Source organism: Quercus lobata, chromosome 2 (genome assembly GCF_001633185.2).
Source record: "Quercus lobata isolate SW786 chromosome 2, ValleyOak3.0 Primary Assembly, whole genome shotgun sequence".
NCBI classification, from domain to species: domain Eukaryota; kingdom Viridiplantae; phylum Streptophyta; class Magnoliopsida; order Fagales; family Fagaceae; genus Quercus; species Quercus lobata.
In genome coordinates this window covers 84,828,876-84,835,565 of record NC_044905.1, presented here as the reverse complement: position 1 = coordinate 84,835,565, position 6,690 = coordinate 84,828,876, and the positions used below count along the sequence as shown (strand labels likewise).

Genomic DNA, 6,690 nt, shown 5'->3' with positions numbered 1-6,690 from the left:
GGCGCCGGAAATGAGATGTTTCGTGCCCATGCCTGTGAGCTCTACCGTAGGCACTGCCCTAATATCCTGATTATCATCAAGCCCCCACATTGCTGAAGTTAGGGCTTAAGGGGTGATAGACACGCTCCCGTACTCTCACTCTCATCGTGTGGACCCGACTGGTTTCTCTGGAGGAATCTGGCTGCTTTGGAATGAAGGCCCCTCCTTCAGTGTCGAAATTATCACCTGTAGTGATCACAGTATTCGCGCCCTTGTGAAGGTACCCACCCCTTTCTTTTTTACTTACTGCTGTGTACGCTCTTCCACATTTTAATAAGCGAAAACCGTTTTGGGATTACTTAGAAAATCTTGCTAGGAATATATCTCTTTCGTGGATCCTTCTAGGAGATTTTAATGATATGATTTCGAAGGATGAAAAACTTGGAGGTCTTCCTGTAAATAAAACCCACATTACGGCTTTTAGAAACTGCTTGGATAAATGTGGGCTCATAGACTTAGGTTTTCATGGCCCCCGATTCACGTGGACCAACAAGAGCCCGGTTTGGCAGTCCACCATAAAGGAGCGGGTAGATAGAGGTCTGGGCAATGCCGATTGGACTTTGCTCTTTCCTACTGCTGAAATTCACCATCTCCCTAAGGTCAAGTCTGATCATTGCCCTATCATGCTGAACACTGACCCATCGGACCTTAAACTCCCCAAACCCTTCCGATTCGAGCAAATGTGGTTGACAACTGGCAAGCCTTGTAGAGAACAGCTGGCAAGCCTTGGAACTTATCCCTACTGCTTCCTCATCCTTATCTAGGTTCCCTCAGCGCCTGGATGCGTTGACGAAAAACATTCATTCCTGGAACAAAACTCATTTTGGAAATGTGTTTCATCGTAAAAACCGCCTGGTAGCCAGACTTAGAGGTATCCAAATGACCTTAGCCAGGAAACCCTTTGCATATTTGCACTCGCTCGAAAGCCAGCTCACTCAGGAGTACAATATTGTTCTCCATCAAGAATATTTATATTGGCGTCTCAAATCTCAAATCATGTGGTTAAACTATGGAGATGCCAATACTAAATATTTCCACATCAAAACCATCCAACGTCGCAGTCACTTACGAGTGATAACTTTAAAGGATGACACGGGATTATGGCTCACTGAAGAGCCTCTAACCCATCACATTCACAATGCCTTCAAAACTTTGTTCCAGGCCTTATCATCGTATGGCCGCACCACCCTTGGTAATGAGAGGCTCTATTATCCCAATAGTCTCTTTCGTACCCATGCTCAGTTACTTACTAGGATTCCCCAACCTGATGAAATTCTCCAGACCCTCCAGGCTTTCCCCCCCTTAAAGGCCCCCGGACCGGATGGCTATCACACTCTTTTTTCAATCAAATTGGTCTAGTTTGGGCCCGAGCATTATCCAAGTTATATAAGAAGTTTTTAAGCATCTCACTATCCCTCATAGCTGGGGGATCACAAACTTGGTCCTTATTTCGAAAGTTGCTCACCCTGATGTGATCACGCAATTTCGTCCTATCAGTCTCTACAATACCCTCTACAAATTACTTTCTCGTATCATTGTTCATCGTCTCAAACCTTTCATGGAAGAAGTCATCAATCCTTGTCAAGCGGGCTTTGTGCCTGGCCATCGTACGAGCGATAATATCATCATTGTCCAGGAGGTTATTAAGACTCTTATTTCTCGAACGGGATATGTTGCACTTAAACTGGATCTCGAAAAAGCTTATGATCGTCTTGAGTAGTCCTTTATTCGGGAAACCCTTGAATTTTTTCAGGTGCCTCTTAATCTCATTACTCTCATCATGAATATGATTTCTTCTACACGATTCCACATTCTATGGAATGGATCCCCTCTCTCGGAAGTGGTGCCCAACCGAGGCATCCGACAGGGCGACCCTCTCTCCCCCTACCTGTTTATCCTTTGTTTGGAGAGACTGTCCATCAAGCTTAATGAGGCTGTTCGTGATAAACTTATCCACCTAATAAACTTTCAAAGTGGGGTCCGCCTCTCGCACCTATTTTTTGCTGATGACATCTTCTTGTTTACGAGAGCCACAGCCAGGGATTGTAAAAATCTTAGAAGACTCTTACTTGACTTTTGTGCGACGTCCGGCCAGCTTATGAGTGCCACCAAATCTAAAACTTGGTTCTCTCCCCGAACCCCCAGGCAGATAAAAGATCAAGTGGCAAGTATCCTTGGCCTCCCTACCACGGACCGCATAGGAACCTATCTTGGAACACCCATTTTTACCACCCGTCGAACAGCTAGCTCCTATCAATATTTGGTGGATAATAGCCGTAAGAGAATAGAAGGATGGCAAGCTAGATATCTTTCGATGGCTGGCAGAGCCACCCTCATCAAAGCTTCGGTCACCTCTGTCCCTCTTTATGCCATGCAAACCACGCTTCTCCCTCAAAAAATTTTCCACCACATAGATAAAATGAGCTGTCACTTCCTTTGGGGGGACACCGATCAACACAAGGGTTGCCACACTGTTAACTGGGAGACTGTCACGCTCCCCAAAGAGGCTGGAGGATTGGGTATGCCCTCTACCCGGCATAGAAACAAAGCTATCCTCATGAACCAAGCCTGGCGCCTTTATTCCAATACCACTTCGCTCTGGGCTAGGGTCCTAAAAGCAAAATATTTTCCTCATGCTACTGTGTTTATCAGTCCTCAAACATCAAAAGGCTCACACATTTGGACCGCTATCTCACTAAGGGCCGAGCTTCTTCTTGAAGGCATGCAATGGATTGTAGGAGATGGAAGGTCTATACGAGTTTGGAAAGACCATTCGCTTCCTAACGGATCCCTGCGGAACTATATTGAGGGTCCTCTCCTCCCCTAGGAGGACGACCGCCGTGTCAACTCTCTTTGGTCAAACCAGGTTTGGTCTTTCTACTCTCTAAATCTTCCCCTCCCCACCCAACTCCAAGACCTTCTTCAAGGCATTCCGGTGGCCTGCTTTGCTAGCCTTACTGACTTTTTTCTATAGCCCCACAATAAGGGCACGTGTTCCGTCAAATCTGTGTCAAAATTCCTTTATCAGCGCCAACAAGCCCCTTGGAACAAAGCCCTTTGGCAATGGATCTGGGTATCCCCTTGTCCCAAAAAGATCCAAATGTTTCTGTGGAAGGCTATGCGTGACCGTCTCCCCATTGTGGTAAGGATACCCGCTGTCCCAGATGCCACTCACCTGAAACGACTATACATATTCTTCGTGACTACCCTTTGGCAAAAGAGGTATGGCACCAATCCTGAGGTATCCTGCCCTTGTCTTTCTTCCATTTGCCGCTTCAAGACTGGTTGAGATATAATGCTATGGTGGTTAGGACCTCCTTACCCCACCACTCCCCATGGCAGGTCTATTTTCCCTTCACCTGTTGGAAACTTTGGTTAGCAAGGAATGAAAGAATATTTAAAAACAAATCACGCTCCTAACATAGCCTAATCTATTCCTCTGTTCAAGCGGCGATAGAGTTTCATTTCCTCGCCAGTACCACCAAACGACCTTCGGATCTGATTCCTCAGATTATCAGCTGGCAAGCCCCCCCTACCCCTTTCTTAAACTCAACACTGATGGTAGTGCCCTAGATAACCCAGGATTGGCCGGAGCAGGGGGTGTTCTTCGAGATCACCAGGGCCAATGGATCGCAGGATTCTCAATGCATGTGGGCCTCGCAACAAACAATATGGCTGAGTTGGCGGTGGTTAGACAGGGACTGGCAATGGTGTGGAATATGGGAGTAAAGCTCCTTAAACTGGAACTAGATTCTAAAGTGGTCCTAAACTGGCTAACAATTTCAAATTTGAACTATCCCACTAATATTCTGCCCTTGATCTGTGATTGCAGGAACCTTTTGGATCAGGAATGGGAAGTGCACATGCAACACGTGTACCGTGAGGCAAATGGCTGTGCAGATGCTCTAGCAAAGTGAGGGACCCATCTCTGAAATATGATGACTAAGTATAGCGAATGTCCCACTTTTGTTTATGTATCATATGTGAGGGACTTGACTGGCCTGGGGGAAACTCGGCTTTGTAACCCCAGCACAGTTGTAGGTGTTGTATGAACTCAGTTTATTAAATAAAACCTCCCGCTTTCCACCAAAAAAAAAAAAAAAAAAACACAATATATTTGCATTAATTGTGCGTGGTTATACGGTAAATGAAAATTTGAATGATTCGATGTATGGTATATATATTCTCAAATTTTGATCATTAGATCATTGAATTCAATAATGTGATTAAGTTCCTAGAAATCTCATTTTGTATTCCTTATAACTTTAAGGGTAAATTCCACAAACCACCCCCGAGGTTTGTGATAATATCCAACTAAGTCCAAAACATTTTAAAACCTACCAATTTCATCCTAAAAGACAATTTTGTCCCTGAACTTAAAAAGAAAAAAAGAAAAAAAAAACATTCTGTCTCTTTCCTCTCCCCGTCTCCCCTGAGTTCTCCATCTCAAAACATATCCCAAAGTCACCATCTCCATTCAACCACCACCCCGCCAAACACACCACCCACCACGGTAACATCCTACCACCACCACCATGAACCTACAATGCACAAAAACCCACAAAAAATCAAAGCAAAATTCACACAACTGAAACCCACAAAATCTGAATCCAAAAGGCAAGACCCATCCCAAAATACATCAATAAATCAAAACCAGAAAATTCCAACCCAAAACCCATTGGAACCCACCTAAAATCAAAACCCATGAACCATAAATCAACCCATCATGACCCACGTTGGACTTGAGAGACCCACAACCCACGACCACACCGGACTTGAGAGAGCCATGACCCACGACCTACGCCGAACTTGCCATGATCCACGTCGGACTTGATGCACCCACGACCCGCAATGGAGCCATGACCCATGGAAAAGACGGAGATAATACAGGCATACGGCTTGGTCAGGTGGCTTGCGGTAGGACCAGTGATAGAGGGTCTGGCCATGGTGGCTTAGTGATGGGTTTTGGGTTTGAAGATGAAGAACTCAGAGGAGAAAGGGGGAAAACAGAGGAAGAAGGGGAAAAAAAAAAAAAGTCACGGCGTTTTTTTATTTTTTATTTTTATGTTCAGGGACAAAATTGTCTTTTAAGGATGAAATTGGTAGGTTTTTAAATCTGTTGGACTTAGTTGGTATTATCTCAAACTTCAGGGGTGGTTTGTGGAATTTACCCTAACTTTAATTACGCTTCTTAATAACGAATCTTAAGGGGCTTTATTAAAGAGATTTAGGCTAAGTGCGGGTTTGATTCAACGTTTTTGTTGAATCCTGCGTCACGTTTTCCCCTTTTTTTTTTCTTTTTTTTTTGCTTTCACGCGTTTAAGGAGAAACAGAATTTACTGTTCATGAGAAAAAATATTGTCCATGCACTGTTCATGCACTGTTCATGGGTCCCACAACACTATTCACACATTTAAAAATTATTTTCCTATAGTGTTTTCAGTTTTCAGTTTTCAGTTTCAGCAATAATAAGTTCAATCCAAACAGACCCTAAGCAAGAAAAATATGAACCTTCTTTTGTATTGATTTTCAAAAAGTTAAAAACCCTTTGACTTACTTAACCTTGCGCACGCAAGTTTTGATAATTGTGTACCTATACTACACTACCTAGGCTAAAGTTGGTGAGTTTCACTTGGAAATTCTCTCAAAATTTATGACAAGGCTGATCTCAAACAACCTTACACACGATTTTTGCGTGAAAAATTCTAATATCACACTAAAAGGCATAATATTAATCACGCTCATGTGACAAATTATGGTTGATGGAAAGGTGAGTTGTAGCTATCATCACTCCTCGACCAACCACAACTCGCAACATGGACGAATTGTGACCATGCCTTTTAACATGGCACAAGAATTACTCTTTTTGCATTAGAGAAATGCTTGGGTGACGCACTTTTCAAAACATGTTTTTATTTTGATATTCTTTTAGTACACTACAAATCTGCTCTTTTCCTCCAAACTTAAATAACTCGTTGAAATAGCCCCAGGACTTTCATAGTTAAAATGATCTTTGACAACAAAATAGGCAAATGGGGATGTAGCTCAAATGGTAGAGCGCTCGCTTTGCATGCGAGAGGCACGGGGTTCGATCCCCCGCATCTCCATTTGTGTAAGCTTCATAAGATTTTTTGGATAAGCATTTTGATAATCAAAACATGCGTTTATGTATGTAAATGCTAGAAGTAAAACGTTTGGTATTGTATTTATAAAGAAATCACGTTTTCAAAATTGCCAAAAATTGAGTGGCCGTTTGGTCATCGAGTTTAAACAATAGTGTTCAGTGTTTAAACACTGAACACTAGTGTTCAAAAATAGAAAAACGCGTTTGGCAACATATCTGTGTTCAGTGATGCTTGAAAATTGTTGTTGGAAATATGGTTTTTAAATGATACTTTTTGAAATCACCTGTGGCCTCTTTTCAAACAACAAACAACATTTTTTTGATAGGAAGTGACAGTACTGTAAATACCTTCAAATACCATGGGGACCACCTGATGTGACATATCCGTGTTCAGTTCTCTTCCTCTCATCAGAACTTTCTGCCCTCATCAAATAAAAAAATTTATTTTGTATGGGATGTCAGCTTTTTTTTAAATCATACACCCACATACCAAACACATATTTATATTTTTCGAACACTGAAACATG

At 42.7% G+C, this 6,690-nt stretch overlaps 1 non-coding gene across 1 annotated transcript; it reads left to right on the top strand.

Moving 5' to 3' along the window:
* Positions 1 to 6,073: 6,073 nt before the first annotated feature.
* TRNAA-UGC lies at positions 6,074 to 6,146 on the top strand. Its single transcript has one exon. It is a non-coding gene; the product is annotated as a tRNA-Ala (tRNA).
* Positions 6,147 to 6,690: the final 544 nt, after the last annotated feature.